The sequence below is a fragment of the Phalangium opilio genome, unplaced genomic scaffold (assembly GCF_054372755.1).
Source record: "Phalangium opilio isolate 3A_F unplaced genomic scaffold, DU_Popi_V2 ptg000019l_1, whole genome shotgun sequence".
NCBI classification, from domain to species: domain Eukaryota; kingdom Metazoa; phylum Arthropoda; class Arachnida; order Opiliones; family Phalangiidae; genus Phalangium; species Phalangium opilio.
Window position 1 is genome coordinate 7171448 of NW_028324152.1, and position 20035 is coordinate 7191482.

The 20035-nt window shown below is 45.3% G+C and overlaps 3 non-coding genes across 3 annotated transcripts; all 3 read left to right on the forward strand.

The window, feature by feature from the left end:
• Positions 1–3570: 3570 nt before the first annotated feature.
• On the forward strand, positions 3571–3643 carry TRNAK-CUU (transfer RNA lysine (anticodon CUU)). The gene has a single exon. It is a non-coding gene; the product is annotated as a tRNA-Lys (tRNA).
• A 956-nt stretch (positions 3644–4599) lies between these two features.
• On the forward strand, positions 4600–4672 carry TRNAH-GUG (transfer RNA histidin (anticodon GUG)). Its single transcript has one exon. It is a non-coding gene; the product is annotated as a tRNA-His (tRNA).
• A 2867-nt stretch (positions 4673–7539) lies between these two features.
• Positions 7540–7612, forward strand: TRNAY-GUA (transfer RNA tyrosine (anticodon GUA)). Its single transcript has one exon. It is a non-coding gene; the product is annotated as a tRNA-Tyr (tRNA).
• Positions 7613–20035: the final 12423 nt, after the last annotated feature.

Below are 20035 nucleotides of genomic sequence, written 5' to 3' on the forward strand. Positions count from 1 at the left end.
TTCGACCCCATCCGGGAGCGGTGTTGTGAGGTCTCAGATGTGACGTAAAAAATCAAGGTTTTTACATAATACCTGACGAGCGTTTAACTTTTGGGCTTCCGTGGCGCAATGGTTAGCGCGTTCGGCTGTTAACCAATAGGTTGGTGGTTCGAGCCCATCCGGGAGCGGTGTTGTGAGGTCTCAGATGTGACGTAAAAAGTCAAGGTTTTTACACAATACCTGACGAGCATTTAACTTTTGGGCTTCCGTGGCGCAATGGTTAGCGCGTTCGGCTGTTAACAAATAGGTTGGTGGTTCGAGCCCATCCGGGAGCGGTGTTGTGGGATCTCAAATGTAACGTAGAAAGCCAAAGTTTTTGCACAATAAATGACGACCATTTAATTTTTGGGCTTCCGTGGCGCAATGGTTAGCGCGTTCGGCTGTTAACCAGTAGGTTGGTGGTTCGACCCCATCCGGGAGCGGTGTTGTGAGGTCTCAGATGTGACGTAAAAAGTCAAGGTTTTTACACAATACCTGACGAGCATTTAACTTTTGGGCTTCCGTGGCGCAATGGTTAGCGCGTTCGGCTGTTAACCAATAGGTTGGTGGTTCGAGCCCATCCGGGAGCGGTGTTGTGAGGTCTCAGATGTGACGTAACAAGTTGGGAAAACCAAAATATTACCTCTCCGAGTCAAGAGAAGGACTACCTTAAAACTTATTTACCCAGTTATGTAAATGTTTCTTTTTTTTTATGAACAAATACTGAAGTTAAAATTTATGAAATATTAAAGCAGTATACAAAGCATAGAAAATATACTGTAAATCAGACGACATTTTACATCCAATAAGGATATACTTGTACACATTAAAATCATCCGATGGGGGAAAAACGGGAAATGAAGAGATAAAACTTTGGAGGGATATTACCTTTACGTGTTTGTAAAGGCCCAATTTGCTACTCCTCAACTGTATACCCTCTATGTTCAAAGCCATATTCACAACAGGGTTGCCATGTAAACACTATCCTCTCCTTTCACCTCAACAATTTTCTTAGTTTGTCAACATGACGATTAAAGTTACATAACACCAAAGCTAATTTGTGGCTACACACACTGAAAGTAAACGTGCACCATTAAAATCATGATAACACGAAGCTATAATCCGATTACGATCAGACCTTTCACTGATCTGGGCTGCGTTCAGCAGAGCTCACCAAAAAAGACAGCGGATTTTGGAAAACGTTTACCGGTGAGATCTGTCGTCATAGCTTTTCTCCGGTCATCGGTGTTTTAAAAATGAAGCTAGCGCAATAAAGCGTGCACGGTACAAAGGCTTAACAAAAATTGTATGATAACATATTTATGGAGATAGATAAGAACAACTTTTATAATTAAACATAGAAACTAACATGTCTCTTAAAATTCTCGCGTGATCAACTGGTTTCACGTCAAATAAATAGCTATAGTCCCATCAGAACATAGAGACTAGAAACCCCAAGGAGTGGCAGGTCCCCCGCTCTACAAGCGCAAATAATATGTTGCTCATAAATTGGTATATGAGAGCTTCCGGCCCGTTTAATTTTGCTTAGCGGAAGTCGCCGTGTACCCATTGCGTGTACCATGAAAAAGGGCAACAAGTTGAGGCATTCCTGCCACTCCTTGGGGTTTCTAGTCTCTATGATCAGAATCAGCAAGAGCTATTTGTATTAATTCCTCCATGTTTTTTTCGCCAAGCTGAGAACTACGCGTTTTACGTCACGTTATCCAAAAACCTGACTATTTTCATTGGTGACCGCGCTGGCTCAACGCTGAGCACCGTGCCGTCAAAATTCATAACCAAAATCCCGTTCTGTAGGACACTGCTAACAGCGCTGAGCTCTGCTCAACGCGGCCCAGACTTCCACCATGATTATAAAATCTTAGCCTGATTATTTAAAAGTGTAATTAACTTTCGGCTCACTCTGAACCGTTAATGTCTCTGCATTACAGAAACGAAAACCTAGCGTTTACTTTATGGTTCACTAGGCCTATTGACAGATGAAAGTTCATTTGACCAATATAGTGGCGTTCTTCTTGAAATCACTTTAGAAAGGATTATGCTATAAACAGATGTAGTATAGCTTAAGTAATATATAAACATCGATTTCAAATAATAATATTAAAAAAAGTTCTTGGGATATCAAAATGAAACAGAGCTTTATAGCTACAAAACCACTAAAGGCATCGAAATTACGAAAAATATTTCCATATATTAATTATACATTATGAGAAAACCAAATATTAAGGTTTTGTAGGATTTCTTTCCACAAAACAAAGCGAACTGCTAACGCGATGCACTAACGGACGGACATACACAGACTAAAACATAGACTGCTTTTTAACTCTTTCCGTTTTAATTTTGAGTTGAGAAACAAGATTATCTTAAATATTAAAATAAATATAATTAATATTAAATATTTTCTTCGTTAGTTGTTCGCCTTATTGAGCGTTACATCGCGTTGATAAAGAACAATTAGACATTCTTGAGAGACTTGACTAATATTGGCGTTTGAAATGAAGCATACGCCGGTTGCATTACCTTACTCAAATAGGTAGTATATAAGGGTGTCGAACTACAGCTAAAAGCAAGAACAACCGCAATTGCGAAAACCTTTGGTGGACAACCCACCCTAGGGAGGCTAGACGTTTCTCGTAACCCTAGCTGATCGCCGCGAATGTCTTAAACCCAACGATGACGATGGAGTAGAAGCCAGGTGTACAGACTGGTGTCCAAGTGGAATGGACGAAGACCAGAAGATGGTGGTGATTAGAAGCCAGTATGTACAGACTGGTGTCCATGTGGGATGGACGAAGACCAGAAGATGGTGGTGATTAGAAGCCAGTATGTACAGACTGGTGTCCATGTGGGATGGACGAAGACCAAAAGATGGTGGTGATTAGAAGCCAGTATGTACAGACTGGTGTCCATGTGGGATGGACGAAGACCAAAAGATGGTGGTGATTAGAAGCCAGTATGTACAGACTGGTGTCCAAGTGGAATGGACGAAGACGAGAAGATGGTGGTGTGAGAACTCAAGTAAAGGAGCCATTTCCGTGACTGTGAAAGCAGTTCGGAAATGGCGAACACGTTTGCTCCGATTTGGAAACTGCGAACGCGGTCACGTGGGTGTAACAAAAGACACACACACACACAGACACACACACACGTCGAAATTAGAACCTCTCCGTGACATACGTCACTCGGAGAGGTAAAAAGTCAAGGTTTTTACACAATACCTAACGAGCATTTAACTTTTGGGCTTCCGTGGCGCAATGGTTAGCGCGTTCGGCTGTTAACCAATAGGTTGGTGGTTCGAGCCCATTCGGGAGCGGTGTTGTGAGGTCTCAGATGTGACGTAAAAAGTCATGGTTTTTGCACAATACCTGACGGGCATTTAGCTTTTGGGCTTCCGTGGCGCAATGGTTAGCGCGTTCGGCTGTTAACCAATAGCTTGGTGGTTCGAGCCCATCCGGGAGCGGTGTTGTGAGGTCTCAGATGTGACGTAAAAAGTCAAGGTTTTTACACAATACCTGACGGGCATTTAACTTTTGGGCTTCCGTGGCGCAATGGTTAGCGCGTTCGGCTCTTAACCAATAGGTTGGTGGTTCGAGCCCATCCGGGAGCGGTGTTGTGAGGTCTCAGATGTGACGTAAAAAGTCATGGTTTTTGCACAATACCTGACGGGCATTTAGCTTTTGGGCTTCCGTGGCGCAATGGTTAGCGCGTTCGGCTGTTAACCAATAGGTTGGTGGTTCGAGCCCATCCGGGAGCGGTGCTGTGAGGTCTCAGATGTGACGTAAAAAGTCAAGGTTTTTACACAATACCTGACGGGCATTTAGCTTTTGGGCTTCCGTGGCGCAATGGTTAGCGCGTTCGGCTGTTAACCAATAGGTTGGTGGTTCGAGCCCATCCGGGAGCGGTGTTGTGGGATCTCAAATGTAACGTAGAAAGCCAAAGTTTTTCCACAATACCTGACGGGCATTTAGCTTTTGGGCTTCCGTGGCGCAATGGTTAGCGCGTTCGGCTGTTAACCAATAGGTTGGTGGTTCGAGCCCATCCGGGAGCGGTGCTGTGAGGTCTCAGATGTGACGTAAAAAGTCAAGGTTTTTACACAATACCTGACGGGCATTTAGCTTTTGGGCTTCCGTGGCGCAATGGTTAGCGCGTTCGGCTGTTAACCAATAGGTTGGTGGTTCGAGCCCACCCGGGAGCGGTGTTGTGGGATCTCAAATGTAACGTAGAAAGCCAAAGTTTTTCCACAATACCTGACGACCATTTATTTTTTGGGCTTCCTTGGCGCAATCGTTAGCGCGTTCGGCTGTTAACCGAAAGGTTGGTGGTTCGAGCCCAACCGAGAGAGGTGTTGTAGGGTCTCAGATGTAACGTAATAAGTCATAACTTATCCACAATACCTGACAACCATTTAATTTCTGAGCTTCCGTGGCTGAATGGTTAGCGCGTTCGGCTCTTAGCCAATAGGTTGGTGGTTCGAGCCCATCCGGGAGCGGTGTTGTGAGGTCTCAGATGTGACGTAAAAAGCCAAGGTTTTTACACAATACCTGACGAGCATTTAATTTTTGGGCTTCCGTGGCGCAATGGTTAGCGCGTTCGGCTGTGAACCAATAGGTTGGTGGTTCGAGCCCATCCGGGAGCGGTGTTGTGAGGTCTCAGATGTAACGTAAAAAGTCAAGGTTTTTCCACAATACCTGACGACCATTTAATTTATGGGCTTCCGTGGCGCAATGGTTAGCACGTTCAGCTGCTATTCAGAAGACTGGTTGTTTGAGCCCTCCCTGGAGCGGTGTTGTGACGTCTCAGACGTAGCGTGAAAAGTCAAAACTTTTCCACAATACCTGACAACCTTTTAATTTCTTGGCTTCCGTGGCGCAATGGTTAGCGCGTTCGGCTGTTAACCAATAGGTTGGTGGTTCGAGCCCACCCGGGAGCGGTGTTGTGTGATCTCAAATGTAACGTAGAAAGCCAAAGTTTTTCCACAATACCTGACGACCATTTATTTTTTGGGCTTCCGTGGCGCAATGGTTAGCACGTTTGGCTGTTAACGAATAGGTTGGTGGTTCGAGCCCATCCAGGAGCGGTGTTGTGGGATCTCAAATGTAACGTAGAAAGCCAAAGTTTTTGCACAATAAATGACGACCATTTAATTTTTGGGCTTCCGTGGCGCAATAGTTAGCGCGTTCGGCTGTTAACCAATAGGTTGGTGGTTCGACCCCATCCGGGAGCGGTGTTGTGAGGTCTCAGATGTGACGTAAAAAGTCAAGGTTTTTACACAATACCTGACGAGCATTTAACTTTTGGGCTTCCGTGGCGCAATGGTTAGCGCGTTCGGCTGTTAACCAATAGGTTGGTGGTTCGAGCCCATCCGGGAGCGGTGTTGTGAGGTCTCAGATGTGACGTAAAAAGTCAAGGTTTTTACACAATACCTAACGAGCATTTAACTTTTGGGCTTCCGTGGCGCAATGGTTAGCGCGTTCGGCTGTTAACCAATAGGTTGGTGGTTCGAGCCCATCCGGGAGCGGTGTTGTGAGGTCTCAGATGTGACGTAAAAAGTCAAGGTTTTTACACAATACCTGACGAGCATTTAACTTTTGTGCTTCCGTGGCGCAATGGTTAGCGCGTTCGACTGTTAACCAATAGGTTGGTGGTTCGAGCCCATCCGGGAGCGGTGTTGTGAGGTCTCAGATGTAACGTAAGAAGTCAAGGTTTTTACACAATACCTGACGAGTATTTAACTTTTGGGCTTCCGTGGCGCAATGGTTAGCGCGTTCGGCTGTTAACCAATAGGTTGGTGGTTCGAGCCCATCCGGGAGCGGTGTTGTGAGGTCTCAGATGTGACGTAAAAGGTCAAGGTTTTTACACAATACCTGACGAGCATTTAATTTTTGGGATTCCGTGGCGCAATGGTTAGCGCGTTCAGCTGTTAATCGAAAGGTTGGTGGTTCGAGCCCACCCGGGAAAGGTGTTGTGGGGTCTCAAATGTAACGTAGAAAGCCAAAGTTTTTCCACAACACCTGACAACCATTTAATTTCTGAGCTTCCGTGGCTCAATTATTAGCGCGTTCGGCTGTTAACCAATAGGTTGGTGGTTCGAGCCCATCCGGGAGCGGTGTTGTGAGGTCTCAGATGTGACGTAAGAAGTCAAGGTTTTTACACAATACCTGACGAGTATTTAACTTTTGGGCTTCCGTGGCGCAATGGTTAGCGCGTTCGGCTGTTAACCAATAGGTTGGTGGTTCGAGCCCATCCGGGAGCGGTGTTGTGAGGTCTCAGATGTGACGTAAAAAGTCAAGTTTTTTGCACAATACCTGACGAGTATTTAGGTTTTGGGCTTCCGTGGCGCAATGGTTAGCGCGTTCGGCTGTTAAGCAATAGGTTGGTGGTTCGAGCCCATCCGGGAGCGGTGTTGTGAGGTCTCAGATGTGACGTAAAAAGTCAAGGTTTTTACACAATACCTGACGAGCATTTAAATTTTGGGCTTCCTTGGCGCAATGGTTAGCGCGTTCGGCTGTTAACCAATAGGTTGGTGGTTCGAGCCCACCCGGGAGCGGTGTTGTGTGATCTCAAATGTAACGTAGAAAGCCAAAGTTTTTCCACAATACCTGACGACCATTTAATTTTTGGGCTTCCGTGGCGCAATGGTTAGCACGTTCGGCTGTTAACCAATAGGTTGGTGGTTCGAGCCCATCCGGGAGCGGTGTTGTGAGGTCTCAGATGTGACGTAAAAAGTCAAGGTTTTTGCACAATACCTGACGAGTATTTAGGTTTTGGGCTTCCGTGGCGCAATGGTTAGCGCGTTCGGCTGTTAAGCAATAGGTTGGTGGTTCGAGCCCATCCGGGAGCGGTGTTGTGAGGTCTCAGATGTGACGTAAAAAGTCAAGGTTTTTACACAATACCTGACGAGCATTTAAATTTTGAGCTTCCTTGGCGCAATGGTTAGCGCGTTCGGCTGTTAACCAATAGGTTGGTGGTTCGAGCCCACCCGGGAGCGGTGTTGTGTGATCTCAAATGTAACGTAGAAAGCCAAAGTTTTTCCACAATACCTGACGACCATTTAATTTTTGGGCTTCCGTGGCGCAATGGTTAGCACGTTCGGCTGTTAACCAATAGGTTGGTGGTTCGAGCCCATCCGGGAGCGGTGTTGTGAGGTCTCAGATGTGACGTAAAAAGTCAAGGTTTTTACATAATACCTGACGAGCATTTAACTTTTGGGCTTCCGTGGCGCAATGGTTAGCGCGTTCGGCTGTTAACCAATAGGTTGGTGGTTCGAGCCCATCCGGGAGCGGTGTTGTGAGGTCTCAGATGTGACGTAAAAAGTCAAGGTTTTTACACAATACCTGACGAGCATTTAATTTTTGGGATTCCGTGGCGCAATGGTTAGCGCGTTCAGCTGTTAATCGAAAGGTTGGTGGTTCGAGCCCATCCGGGAGAGGTGTTGTGGGGTCTCAAATGTAACGTAGAAAGCCAAAGTTTTTCCACAACACCTGACAACCATTTAATTTCTGAGCTTCCGTGGCTCAATGGTTAGCGCGTTCGGCTGTAAACCAATAGGTTGGTGGTTCGAGCCCATCCGGGAGCGGTGCTGTGAGGTCTCAGATGTGACGTAAAAAGTCAAGGTTTTTACACAATACCTGACGGGCATTTAGCTTTTGGGCTTCCGTGGCGCAATGGTTAGCGCGTTCGGCTGTTAACCAATAGGTTGGTGGTTCGAGCCCACCCGGGAGCGGTATTGTGGGATCTCAAATGTAACGTAGAAAGCCAAAGTTTTTCCACAATACCTGACGACCATTTATTTTTTGGGCTTCCTTGGCGCAATCGTTAGCGCGTTCGGCTGTTAACCGAAAGGTTGGTGGTTCGAGCCCAACCGAGAGAGGTGTTGTAGGGTCTCAGATGTAACGTAATAAGTCATAACTTATCCACAATACCTGACAACCATTTAATTTCTGAGCTTCCGTGGCTGAATGGTTAGCGCGTTCGGCTCTTAGCCAATAGGTTGGTGGTTCGAGCCCATCCGGGAGCGGTGTTGTGAGGTCTCAGATGTGACGTAAAAAGCCAAGGTTTTTACACAATACCTGACAACCTTTTAATTTCTTGGCTTCCGTGGCGCAATGGTTAGCGCGTTCGGCTGTTAACCAATAGGTTGGTGGTTCGAGCCCACCCGGGAGCGGTGTTGTGTGATCTCAAATGTAACGTAGAAAGCCAAAGTTTTTCCACAATACCTGACGACCATTTATTTTTTGGGTTTCCGTGGCGCAATGGTTAGCACGTTTGGCTGTTAACGAATAGGTTGGTGGTTCGAGCCCATCCAGGAGCGGTGTTGTGGGATCTCAAATGTAACGTAGAAAGCCAAAGTTTTTGCACAATAAATGACGACCATTTAATTTTTGGGCTTCCGTGGCGCAATAGTTAGCGCGTTCGGCTGTTAACCAATAGGTTGGTGGTTCGACCCCATCCGGGAGCGGTGTTGTGAGGTCTCAGATGGGACGTAAAAAGTCAAGGTTTTTACACAATACCTAACGAGCATTTAACTTTTGGGCTTCCGTGGCGCAATGGTTAGCGCGTTCGGCTGTTAACCAATAGGTTGGTGGTTCGAGCCCATCCGGGAGCGGTGTTGTGAGGTCTCAGATGTGACGTAAAAAGTCAAGGTTTTTACACAATACCTGACGAGCATTTAACTTTTGTGCTTCCGTGGCGCAATGGTTAGCGCGTTCGGCTGTTAACCAATAGGTTGGTGGTTCGAGCCCATCCGGGAGCGGTGTTGTGAGGTCTCAGATGTAACGTAAGAAGTCAAGGTTTTTACACAATACCTGACGAGTATTTAACTTTTGGGCTTCCGTGGCGCAATGGTTAGCGCGTTCGGCTGTTAACCAATAGGTTGGTGGTTCGAGCCCATCCGGGAGCGTTGTTGTGAGTACTCAGATGTGACGTAAAAGGTCAAGGTTTTTACACAATACCTGACGAGCATTTAATTTTTGGGATTCCGTGGCGCAATGGTTAGCGCGTTCAGCTGTTAATCGAATGGTTGGTGGTTCGAGCCCACCCGGGAAAGGTGTTGTGGGGTCTCAAATGTAACGTAGAAAGCCAAAGTTTTTCCACAACACCTGACAACCATTTAATTTCTGAGCTTCCGTGGCTCAATGGTTAGCGCGTTCGGCTGTTAACCAATAGGTTGGTGGTTCGAGCCCATCCGGGAGCGGTGTTGTGAGGTCTCAGATGTGACGTAAGAAGTCAAGGTTTTTACACAATACCTGACGAGTATTTAACTTTTGGGCTTCCGTGGCGCAATGGTTAGCGCGTTCGGCTGTTAACCAATAGGTTGGTGGTTCGAGCCCATCCGGGAGCGGTGTTGTGAGGTCTCAGATGTGACGTAAAAAGTCAAGTTTTTTGCACAATACCTGACGAGTATTTAGGTTTTGGGCTTCCGTGGCGCAATGGTTAGCGCGTTCGGCTGTTAAGCAATAGGTTGGTGGTTCGAGCCCATCCGGGAGCGGTGTTGTGAGGTCTCAGATGTGACGTAAAAAGTCAAGGTTTTTACACAATACCTGACGAGCATTTAAATTTTGGGCTTCCTTGGCGCAATGGTTAGCGCGTTCGGCTGTTAACCAATAGGTTGGTGGTTCGAGCCCACCCGGGAGCGGTGTTGTGTGATCTCAAATGTAACGTAGAAAGCCAAAGTTTTTCCACAATACCTGACGACCATTTAATTTTTGGGCTTCCGTGGCGCAATGGTTAGCACGTTCGGCTGTTAACCAATAGGTTGGTGGTTCGAGCCCATCCGGGAGCGGTGTTGTGAGGTCTCAGATGTGACGTAAAAAGTCAAGGTTTTTACATAATACCTGACGAGCATTTAACTTTTGGGCTTCCGTGGCGCAATGGTTAGCGCGTTCGGCTGTTAACCAATAGGTTGGTGGTTCGAGCCCATCCGGGAGCGGTGTTGTGAGGTCTCAGATGTGACGTAAAAAGTCAAGTTTTTTGCACAATACCTGACGAGCATTTAGGTTTTGGGCTTCCGTGGCGCAATGGTTAGCGCGTTCGGCTGTTAAGCAATAGGTTGGTGGTTCGAGCCCATCCGGGAAAGGTGTTGTGGGGTCTCAAATGTAACGTACAAAGCCAAAGTTTTTCCACAATACCTGACAACCATTTAATTTCTGAGCTTCCGTGGATCAATGGTTAGCGCGTTCGGCTGTTAACCAATAGGTTGGTGGTTCGAGCCCATCCGGGAGCGGTGTTGTGTGATCTCAAATGTAACGTAGAAAGCCAAAGTTTTTCCACAATACCTGACGACCATTTAATTTTTGGGCTTCCGTGGCGCAATGGTTAGCGCGTTCGGCTGTTAACCAATAGGTTGGTGGTTCGAGCCCATCCGGGAGCGGTGTTGTGAGGTCTCAGATGTGACGTAAAAAGTCAAGGTTTTTACACAATACCTGACGAGCATTTAATTTTTGGGATTCCGTGGCGCAATGGTTAGCGCGTTCGGCTGTTAACCAATAGGTTGGTGGTTCGAGCCCATCCGGGAGCGGTGTTGTGTGATCTCAAATGTAACGTAGAAAGCCAAAGTTTTTCCACAATACCTGACGACCATTTAATTTTTAGGCTTCCGTGGCGCAATGGTTAGCACGTTCGGCTTTTAACCAATAGATTGGTGGTTCGAGCCCATCCGGGAGCGGTGTTGTTAGGTCTCAGATGTGACGTAAAAAGTCAAGGTTTTCCACAATACCTGACAACCATTTAATTTCTGAGCTTCCGTGGCTCAATGGTTAGCGCGTTCGGCTGTTAACCAATAGGTTGGTGGTTCGACCCCATCCGGGAGCGGTGTTGTGTGATCTCAAATGTAACGTAGAAAGCCAAAGTTTTTCCACAATACCTGACGACCATTTAATTTTTGGGCTTCCGTGGCGCAATGGTTAGCACGTTCGGCTTTTAACCAATAGATTGGTGGTTCGAGCCCATCCGGGAGCGGTGTTGTGAGGTCTCAGATGTGACGTAAAAAGTCAAGGTTTTCCACAATACCTGACAACCATTTAATTTCTGAGCTTCCGTGGCTCAATGGTTAGCGCGTTCGGCTGTTAACCAATAGGTTGGTGGTTCGACCCCATCCGGGAGCGGTGTTGTGTGATCTCAAATGTAACGTAGAAAGTCAAGGTTTTTACATAATACCTGACGAGCATTTAACCTTTGGGCTTCCGTGGCGCAATGGTTAGCGCGTTCGGCTGTTAACCAATAGGTTGGTGGTTCGAGCCCATCCGGGAGCGGTGTTGTGAGGTCTCAGATGTGACGTAAAAAGTCAAGGTTTTTACACAATAACTAACGAGCATTTAACTTTTGGGCTTCCGTGGCGCAATGGTTAGTGCGTTCGGCTGTTAACCAATAGGTTGGTGGTTCGAGCCCATCCGGGAGCGGTGTTGTGAGGTCTCAGATGTGACGTAAAAGTCAAGGTTTTTACACAATACCTGACGAGCATTTAATTTTTGGGATTCCGTGGCGCAATGGTTAGCGCGTTCAGCTGCTAATCGAAAGGTTGGTGGTTCGAGCCCACCCGGGAGAGGTGTTGTGGGGTCTCAAATGTAACGTAGAAAGCCAAAGTTTTTACACAACACCTGACAACCATTAAATTTCTGAGCTTCCGTGGCTCAATGGTTAGCGCGTTCGGCTGTTAACCAATAGGTTGGTGGTTCGAGCCCATCCGGGAGCGGTGTTGTGAGGTCTCAGATGTAACGTAGAAAGCCAATGTTTTTACACAATACCTGACGAGCATTTAAATTTTGGGTTTCCTTGGCGCAATGGTTAGCGCGTTCGGCTGTTAACCAATAGGTTGGTGGTTCGAGCCCACCCGGGAGCGGTGTTGTGTGATCTCAAATGTAACGTAGAAAGCCAATGTTTTTCCACAATACCTGACGACCATTTAATTTTTGGGCTTCCGTGGCGTAATGGTTAGCACGTTCGGCTGTTAACCAACAGGTTGGTGGTTCGAGCTCATCCGGGAGCGGTGTTGTGAGGTCTCAGATGTGACGTAAAAAGTCAAGGTTTTCCACAATACCTGACAACCATTTAATTTCTGAGCTTCCGTGGCTCAATGGTTAGCGCGTTCGGCTGTTAACCAAAAGGTTGGTGGTTCGAGCCCACCCGGGAGCGGTGTTGTGGGATCTGAAATGTAACGTAGAAAGCCAAAGTTTTTGCACAATAAATGACGACCATTTAATTTTTGGGCTTCCGTGGCGCAATGGTTAGCGCGTTCGGCTGTTAACCCATAGGGTGGTGGTTCGACCCCATCCGGGAGCGGTGTTGTGAGGTCTCAGATGTGACGTAAAAAATCAAGGTTTTTACATAATACCTGACGAGCGTTTAACTTTTGGGCTTCCGTGGCGCAATGGTTAGCGCGTTCGGCTGTTAACCAATAGGTTGGTGGTTCGAGCCCATCCGGAAGCGGTGTTGTGAGGTCTCAGATGTGACGTAAAAAGTCAAGGTTTTTACACAATACCTGACGAGCATTTAACTTTTGGGCTTCCGTGGCGCAATGGTTAGCGCGTTCGGCTGTTAACCAATAGGTTGGTGGTTCGAGCCCATCCGGGAGCGGTGTTGTGGGATCTCAAATGTAACGTAGAAAGCCAAAGTTTTTGCACAATAAATGACGACCATTTAATTTTTGGGCTTCCGTGGCGCAATGGTTAGCGCGTTCGGCTGTTAACCAGTAGGTTGGTGGTTCGACCCCATCCGGGAGCGGTGTTGTGAGGTCTCAGATGTGACGTAAAAAGTCAAGGTTTTTACACAATACCTGACGAGCATTTAACTTTTGGGCTTCCGTGGCGCAATGGTTAGCGCGTTCGGCTGTTAACCAATAGGTTGGTGGTTCGAGCCCATCCGGGAGCGGTGTTGTGAGGTCTCAGATGTGACGTAACAAGTTGGGAAAACCAAAATATTACCTCTCCGAGTCAAGAGAAGGACTACCTTAAAACTTATTTACCCAGTTATGGAAATGTTTCTTTTTTTTATGAACAAATACTGAAGTTAAAATTTATGAAATATTAAAGCAGTATACAAAGCATAGAAAATATACTGTAAATCAGACGACATTTTACATCCAATAAGGATATACTTGTACACATTAAAATCATCCGATGGGGGAAAAACGGGAAATGAAGAGATAAAACTTTGGAGGGATATTACCTTTACGTGTTTGTAAAGGCCCAATTTGCTACTCCTCAACTGTATACCCTTTATGTTCAAAGCCATATTCACAACAGGGTTGCCATGTAAACACTATCCTCTCCTTTCACCTCAACAATTTTCTTAGTTTGTCAACATGACGATTAAAGTTACATAACACCAAAGCTAATTTGTGGCTACACACACTGAAAGTAAACGTGCACCATTAAAATCATGATAACACGAAGCTATAATCCGATTACGATCAGACCTTTCACTGATCTGGGCTGCGTTCAGCAGAGCTCACCAAAAAAGACAGCGGATTTTGGAAAACGTTTACCGGTGAGATCTGTCGTCATAGCTTTTCTCCGGTCATCGGTGTTTTAAAAATGAAGCTAGCGCAATAAAGCGTGCACGGTACAAAGGCTTAACAAAAATTGTATGATAACATATTTATGGAGATAGATAAGAACAACTTTTATAATTAAACATAGAAACTAACATATCTCTTAAAATTCTCGCGTGATCAACTGGTTTCACGTCAAATAAATAGCTATAGTCCCATCAGAACATAGAGACTAGAAACCCCAAGGAGTGGCAGGTCCCCCGCTCTACAAGCGCAAATAATATGTTGCTCATAAATTGGTACATGAGAGCTTCCGGCCCGTTTAATTTTGCTTAGCGGAAGTCGCCGTGTACCCATTGCGTGTACCATGAAAAAGGGCAACAAGTTGAGGCATTCCTGCCACTCCTTGGGGTTTCTAGTCTCTATGATCAGAATCAGCAAGAGCTATTTGTATTAATTCCTCCATGTTTTTTTCGCCAAGCTGAGAACTACGCGTTTTACGTCACGTTATCCAAAAACCTGACTATTTTCATTGGTGACCGCGCTGGCTCAACGCTGAGCACCGTGCCGTCAAAATTCATAACCAAAATCCCGTTCTGTAGGACACTGCTAACAGCGCTGAGCTCTGCTCAACGCGGCCCAGACTTCCACCATGATTATAAAATCTTAGCCTGATTATTTAAAAGTGTAATTAACTTTCGGCTCACTCTGAACCGTTAATGTCTCTGCATTACAGAAACGAAAACCTAGCGTTTACTTTTAGGTTCACTAGGCCTATTGACAGATGAAAGTTCATTTGACCAATATAGTGGCGTTCTTCTTGAAATCACTTTAGAAAGGATTATGCTATAAACAGATGTAGTATAGCTTAAGTAATATATAAACATCGATTTCAAATAATAATATTAAAAAAAGTTCTTGGGATATCAAAATGAAACAGAGCTTTATAGCTACAAAACCACTAAAGGCATCGAAATTACGAAAAATATTTCCATATATTAATTATACATTATGAGAAAACCAAATATTAAGGTTTTGTAGGATTTCTTTCCACAAAACAAAGCGAACTGCTAACGCGATGCACTAACGGACGGACATACACAGACTTAAACATAGACTGCTTTTTAACTCTTTCCGTTTTAATTTTGAGTTGAGAAACAAGATTATCTTAAATATTAAAATAAATATAATTAATATTAAATATTTTCTTCGTTAGTTGTTCGCCTTATTGAGCGTTACATCGCGTTGATAAAGAACAATTAGACATTCTTGAGAGACTTGACTAATATTGGCGTTTGAAATGAAGCATACGCCGGTTGCATTACCTTACTCAAATAGGTAGTATATAAGGGTGTCGAACTACAGCTAAAAGCAAGAACAACCGCAATTGCGAAAACCTTTGGTGGACAACCCACCCTAGGGAGGCTAGACGTTTCTCGTAACCCTAGCTGGTCGCCGCGAATGTCTTAAACCCAACGATGACGATGGAGTAGAAGCCAGGTGTACAGACTGGTGTCCAAGTGGAATGGACGAAGACCAGAAGATGGTGGTGATTAGAAGCCAGTATGTACAGACTGGTGTCCATGTGGGATGGACGAAGACCAGAAGATGGTGGTGATTAGAAGCCAGTATGTACAGATTGTGTCCATGTGGGATGGACGAAGACCAAAAGATGGTGGTGATTAGAAGCCAGTATGTACAGACTGGTGTCCATGTGGGATGGACGAAGACCAAAAGATGGTGGTGATTAGAAGCCAGTATGTACAGACTGGTGTCCAAGTGGAATGGACGAAGACGAGAAGATGGTGGTGTGAGAACTCAAGTAAAGGAGCCATTTCCGTGACTGTGAAAGCAGTTCGGAAATGGCGATCACGTTTGCTCCGATTTGGAAACTGCGAACGCGGTCACGTGGGTGAAACAACAGACACACACACACACAGACACACACACACGTCGAAATTAGAACCTCTCCGTGACATACGTCACTCGGAGAGGTAAAAAGTCAAGGTTTTTACACAATACCTGACGAGCATTTAACTTTTGGGCTTCCGTGGCGCAATGGTTAGCGCGTTCGGCTGTTAACCAATAGGTTGGTGGTTCGAGCCCATCCGGGAGCGGTGTTGTGAGGTCTCAGATGTGACGTAAAAAGTCATGGTTTTTGAACAATACCTGACGGGCATTTAGCTTTTGGGCTTCCGTGGCGCAATGGTTAGCGCGTTCGGCTGTTAACCAATAGGTTGGTGGTTCGAGCCCACCCGGGAGCGGTGTTGTGGGATCTCAAATGTAACGTAGAAAGCCAAAGTTTTTCCACAATACCTGACGACCATTTATTTTTTGGGCTTCCTTGGCGCAATGGTTAGCGCGTTCGGCTGTTAACCGAAAGGTTGGTGGTTCGAGCCCAACCGAGAGAGGTGCTGTAGGGTCTCAGATGTAACGTAATAAGTCATAACTTATCCACAATACCTGACAACCATTTAATTTCTGAGCTTCCGTGGCTGAATGGTTAGCGCGTTCGGCTCTTAGCCAATAGGTTGGTGGTTCGAGCCCATCCGGGAGCGGTGTTGTGAGGTCTCAGATGTGACGTAAAAAGCCAAGGTTTTTACACAATACCTGACGAGCATTTAATTTTTGGGCTTCCGTGGCGCAATGGTTAGCGCGTTCGGCTGTTAGCCAATAGGTTGGTGGTTCGAGCCCATCCGGGAGCGGTGTTGTGAGGTCTCAGATGTGAGGCAAAAAGTCAAGGTTTTTACACAATACCTGACGAGCATTTAATTTTTGGGCTTCCGTGGCTCAATGGTTAGCGCGTTCGGCTGTTAACCTAAAGGTTGGTGGTTCGAGCCCATCCTGGAGCGGTGTTGTGACGTCTCAGATGTAACGTAATATGTCAGAGTTTTTCCACAATACCTGACGAACATTTAATTTTTGGCTTCCTTGGCGCAATTATTAGCGCGTTCAACTGTTAATCGAAAGGCTGGTGGTTCAAGCGCACCCGGAAGAGGTGTTGTGGGGTCTCAGATGTAGCGTAAAAAGTCAAAACTTATCCACAATACGTGACAACCATTTAATTTCTGAGCTTCCGTGGCTCAATGGTTAGCGCGTTCGGCTGTTAACCGATAGGTTGGTGGTTCGAGCCCACCCGGGAGCGGTGGTGTGGGATCTCAAATGTAACGTAGAAAGACAAAGTTTTGCAACAATACCTGACGACCATTAAATTTTTGGGCTTCCTTGGCGCAATGGTTAGCGCGTTCGGCTGTTAACCGTAAGGTTGGTGGTTCGAGCCCAACCGGAAGAGGTGTTGTAGGGTCTCAGATGTAACGTAAAAAGTCATAACTTATACACAATACCTGACAACCATTTAATTTCTGAGCTTCCGTGGCTCAAAGGTTAGCGCGTTCGGCTGTTAACCAATAGGTGTGTGGCTCGAGCCCATCCGGGAGCGGTGTTGTGACGTCTCAGATGTGACGTAAAAAGTCAAGGTTTTTTCCACAACACCTGACGACCATTTAATTTTTGGGCTTCCGTGGCGCAATGGTTAGCGCGTTCGGCTGTTAACCAATAGGTTGGTGGTTCGAGCCCATCCGGGAGTGGTGTTGTGAGGTCTCAGATGTGACGCAAAAAGTCAAGGTTTTTACACAATACCTGACGAGCATTTAATTTTTGGGGTTCCGTGGCGCAATGGTTAGCGCGTTCAGCTGTTAATCGAAAGGATGGTGGTTCGAGCCCACCCGGGAGAGGTGTTGTGGGGTCTCAGATTTAGCGTAAAAAGTCAAAACTTTTCCACAATACCTGACGACCATTTAATTTTTGGGCTTCTGTGGCGCAATGTTTAGCGCGTTCGGCTGTTAAACAATAGGTTAGTGGTTCGAGCCCATCCGGGAACGGTGTTGTGAGGTCTCAGATGTGACGTAAAAAGTCAAGGTTTTTACACAATACCTGACGAGCATTTAATTTTTGGGCTTCCGTGGCGCAATGGTTAGCGCGTTCAGCTGTTATTCGAAAGGTTGGTGGTTCGAGCCCACCCAGGAGAGGTGTTGTAGGGTCTCAGATTGTTGAATCCGGCGATCCACAACGAGCCTGGTCATTTAGACCTAAATAATGATTGAAATTAATGGTTTTCCCCACTGGGGTTTTCCCAGGACCTTTTTTCCCATAAGCAGAAGTTATGGGTTTTTATGGTCCGAATTTAGTTTAGATACAGTTTAGTTAAGATTATTTAAGGTTTACTTATAATGAATACTTATGTTTGATATGTTTTTTATGTAAAGACCTTTAAGATAACATTTAACTCTAAACCAAAATAAGAACTGTCGTATGGCACGGCCTGTAATTGCTAAGAAATACTGTACAATTGTAAAGGCTATAGTAATGCATTTGAAAGGTTCGACGGATGGTTTTTGTTACTAGGATGTTAAAAGGCCCTCTGGCCCTGTAAAGTCATAAAACTTCGGAGTGACGAATATTGGGGATCGCTTTGTAACAATAATAGGGGGTAAAACTTGAACTTTGTGTTAAAACTAGCAAAAGCAAAGCCTGAGTAGAACGTATTGGACTCTTGATGGAAAAAGAGCGCTTGTTACCATCGGACAATATAGAAAGCAAACCGACTCTGCCGAGAGAGGTTGTAAAAGAAAGATTTAGAACTTTAGATAAACGGATGTGTTTTAAGGAAAATTAATGTAAAGATATGTTAATTTGAGTATGATTTGACAGACAATACAACAATTAAAGAAATTATTGACGATTGCATTTGGAGCTTCTTCGTTTTTGAATAAAGACACACAAATAAGTTAGGGATTTAGATCGGTGTTTCAGTCCGCCAATGTGATATCAGAAGGGTATCACAAACTCTTATGTTGGGATGGAAGTCGCAACATAAAATGGTGCCGAAACCCGGGACTAATTACGTGCTCGGGATTAATTACGCGCCCGGGACTAATTACGTGCTCGGGAAAAATTACGTTAATTGGACAATTTTGTGAAAATTGGACTTGGTTCGAGAACTTCGAAAAATTTTGGAAATCTTCAAGTCTCTAGTCAACTCCACGATGGATGCTTTTTGCCGATGCCTGAGAGAAAGGGAACATGAACGTGCCGCAAGAAGTCCAGCGGCGGAGAGCGACAAGGAGCGGGATAAAGGAGTCCCAGCCCAAAGACATCAGAGTCTACAGAAGCCGAAGGAGTGGTGTTTGTCAAGGTTGGATGCAACTATATGCAGTTTGGAAGCAACGAACAACCGTTACACTTCAGGTTGATAAAATTGATTCGCACTTCGCAATGAAGTTGGGTTCGTAGAAAAATTTGTATTAAGTGAAACGAAGGTTTGACACTAAGTTGACGTAAGATAGAAACTTGTGCTCTGGTTGAGCTTGGTTAAAGTTGTGCTCTGGTTGAGCTGAGTTAAAGTTGTGCTCTGGTTGAGCTGAGTTAAAGTTGTGCTCTGGTTGAGCTGAGTTAAAGTTGTGCTCTGGTTGAGCTTGGTTAAAGTTGCGCTCTGGTTGAGCTGAGTTAAAGTTGTGCTCTGGTTGAGCTGAGTTAAAGTTGTGCTCTGGTTGAGCTTGGTTAAAGTTGTCCTCTGGTTGAACTTGGTTAAAGTTGTCCTCTGGTTGAGCTTGGTTAAAGTTGTGCTCTGGTTGAGATTGGTTAAAGGTGTTCTGGTTGAGCTTGGTTTAAGTGCTCTGGTTGAGCTTGGTATAAGGGTTTATTACCAATAGGTCGGTCTTGACTTGTTGTGAAAGAGAGGTTGTATGATGGCGTGGCCACGGTAAGAAATTAGATGCCCCATAAAGAGCGAAAATAAGTAAATAACCTAGCCGGGTATCCCCTCCCATGCCCCAGCACGGGCATTAGACAAAGTCCATGAAAGGACAAAAAGCTCTTAATTGAGCACGAACCTTTTCCTAAAAGGATAAAAGGGTTAGCCAAGATAAAAGAGTTGCACATGGGCATTATTAAGACCTGATCGGGGCGTACCTAAGAAAAAGGCGACGCTTATTAGTTGGCTATTTCGATACACTTAGTAGCGCATTCACGATACGAGCGGCGCTGTAAGATTTATTTCGAACGGCGTCGACGAGTGATTAACAGGTGTACAGACCGAAGTTTGGATACTCCCTTTTTGGTGGTCCCTTCGCGAGTCCCTGGCTGACTTTGTCCAATCATTATTGCCGTTAACTAGGTTGTTTGGTAAAAGGTAAAATTACTATTTGTAAAAGGTAATGTTGGTATTTGTTAAAAGTATAAAGGGTGTATTGGTTTAAATGGAACACTTATAAGGTGATTGCATTACATGTATTTAGTGAAATATGGTAAAAAGAAAATTTGGTACAATGACATTGATACTGGTATAAGTAATTGCACTGTAAAAAATGGTTGTTTAAAAGGGAAAGATAAGTTAGTACCCCTGGTGTGAAGGGATGAACGACGTGGATGGTGGCATTCCTACTTTTCTTTGGTGCCTCTATTTTCATGGCACGTCCTTTTCCCACTTCCCTGCCCACCTGACATGATTCGTTC